This window comes from Sciurus carolinensis, chromosome 12, assembly GCF_902686445.1.
Source record: "Sciurus carolinensis chromosome 12, mSciCar1.2, whole genome shotgun sequence".
NCBI lineage: Eukaryota > Metazoa > Chordata > Mammalia > Rodentia > Sciuridae > Sciurus > Sciurus carolinensis.
The window spans coordinates 31,993,109-31,995,853 of record NC_062224.1 but is presented as its reverse complement, the minus strand read 5'-3'; the positions used below and the strand labels follow the sequence as shown (position 1 = coordinate 31,995,853).

Genomic DNA, 2,745 nt, shown 5'->3' with positions numbered 1-2,745 from the left:
GAGGTTTCAGTGGGACAAATTACTGGACAAGTCACTGGAATGTTATGCAAGTAGTGTTACCCACATTTGATGAAAAACTATGTTAAAATGGGAAAGAGATGTTTTTAAATAAAAGAGAGAAATGGCTTTGAATGGATTACAGATGTATTTTTAAGGAAGTATATGGAATTATTGAAGGATTTGATGAAGAACAAGAACTTCACCACTATGAACTGAAATTAGCAATATTACAACCTTTAAAGCTACAGCATTTCTATTGATTCAGCATTTAAGTAATAGATGATAACAGAAATAAAGTGGAACCAAAGACATAAAGTTCTTCTTCCTATACAGCAAAATTTTCCTGAGAACCAGAGTTAAATGTACTTCATTACCATGAGCTCTACCTCTATTTATTTCTTTTTATTGTTTTATTTGGTATACATAACATTGGGATTCAGATTATGTATAACATAATTTTGACATAATTATAAATGCATGGAATATAATTTGCTCTAATTCAGTCCCCAGTGCCTCCCTTTCCCCTTCCCTTTACTCTACTGATCTTTCTACTATTTACTTTTAGCTTTTTTTTTTTTCATTTGTGTCTTGTGGCTTGAGCTTATATGAAGCATCTGAGTAGTCATGCCTTAGTGCATATTCTTAAAATGTTCAGATTCACTCACAAGGATCACATAAACTTTATGAAATACTTTGGAGAGATTACTCCTCAATGAATTCCATCCCTTGGGGTGCAGGGTGTCATACACCTAACTCTTGCCTGATCAGTTTACACATTCAGGATGAACAAGTAATGAATGCAGTGGCTGCTTCTTTGCCTCCTAGGGTAGCACACTGTCAAAGTAAAGATGTTGCCAAAATTCTGTGGTCATTTGGAACTCTGAATTATTAACCACCCAACACAGAAGAATTTTATTCCAGGCTGATAAATGAAATTCACAGAAAGATACCTGAATTCAACCAATACCCAGAACATCTGCTCACCTGTCTGCTGAGCCTGGCATTTTCTGAGTATTTTCCAATAGAGATGATTGATTTTGCTTTGAGTCCAGAGTTTGTCAGGTTAGCTCAGGTGAGAAGTAAGTTTGAACTCATTAAGAAACAGTATACTCTTGATGGTACTTGAGTGTCCAGATTATACAGGTAGTCATCTTAGTTCTTACCTTCAGCAAGAGACATATGCAAAGTTTTGGAATTTAGCAAGGAATGATATGAGCTCAAAGCCTGAATTCCTAGAAGTTCTCTTTTTACTTGAGAACATATTGGGTGGCCCCCAGTACATTAAGCACTGTGTGATTTTGCCCCATACCTTGTCTTCTGACTTGGAGGTCCAGCTTGATGTTAACATGAAGCCATTACCATTTAATAGAGAAGTCATACCAACTGAAGATGCAGCCAAATTAAGGCTTAAGCATATAGGAGTCAGCCTTACAGATGATTTTTTCCCTTTGCTGAAAGAGAAAGCAAGAGGGCATTTCCAGTGTAAAATTGAGTCAGAGACTTTGCAGCAGCCCATGAAGACAGAGAAAAAGTCCTTGGGGGACTCCCTTTGCAATATGACAGATATATTGGGAACTGTGGACATGACTGGCCTGTGTCCTTCAGCCCACGTGCAGGCCCCACCAGTGAAGCTGGCTATTCAGTTGACTGACAAGAACCAATATTGCTATGGTTATATAGATCTGCTTGGACTGCACAATATGAAGATGTGGCAACTGGTTCGTCTTGGGTACCATGTGGTAGAATTATCATGGTTCCCACCACTGAAACAAACTCACTTAGAAAAGCTGACTTTCCTCCAGGAGAAGGTGTTCACTTCCATTCCCTAAAGGTTTTTCATGGGTATTTCTACTCCAAACAGTAAGTGTACAGGTTGAGCATCCCTAATTTAAAAATTCAAAATGCTCTAAAATCTGAAACTTTGAGTACCACCATGACATTCACAGAGTTTTGGAGTTTGAAGTACTTTGGATTTCACACTTTTGGGTTAGGGATATTCAATTGGTAATCTATGCAGATATTTCTTAATCTGAGACAATTCAATGTCTTTCTGGTCACAAGCATTTTTTTTTTTTTTTGTCCTGGGAACTGAAGCAGAAGTGTTTAACCATTGAGCCACATTCCCAGCCCTTTTTGAATTTTATTTTGAGACAGGGTCTTGCTAAGTTGCTTAAGGGCCTCACTAAGTTTCTGGAGCTAGCTTTGAACTTGCAATTTTCCTGCATCAGCCTCCCGGACCACTGGGGTTACAGGTGTGCACCACAGTGCCCCACCTGGTCCCAATCATTTTGAATAAATCATCCTCAATCTGTACCAAAAAACAATTATAAAAGACAGAATATAAGTTTGGTAATAAAATCATCTGTCGAAGAGACTTAGTCATGCTGTGTTATCTGTGGCAGATTGGAGCTAGTGTATGTTGCTGTGAATTAATTGTGACCTGTAGCAGTAACAAGTTATTGCTAATTTGTGCATATTACTCTTACTAAATAATAAACATCCTAAAATGTTAAAAAAATTGGAGGATTGTTTTCTCTTTTTCCCCAAATTATTATGATCATTTCAACATCCCTGTGTCATTGAATAACATATTCAACAATCCAAACAGTTGAAAGCTTAAAAGTTAGTTTTCCTATCCTTTCCCTCTCACATCCTATATCAAATAAGCATGTTTTAAAAACTTTTCCTTTCTGAAATTCCCAAAAGGCCAGTATTTTCTTTATCTCTTCCAGAACCATCAGCACC

The 2,745-nt window shown here is 37.3% G+C and overlaps 1 pseudogene; it reads left to right on the top strand.

Moving 5' to 3' along the window:
• The first annotated feature begins 605 nt into the window (after positions 1-605).
• LOC124961192 (FAST kinase domain-containing protein 5, mitochondrial-like) lies at positions 606-1,829 on the top strand (annotated as a pseudogene).
• The last annotated feature ends 916 nt before the right edge of the window (positions 1,830-2,745 follow it).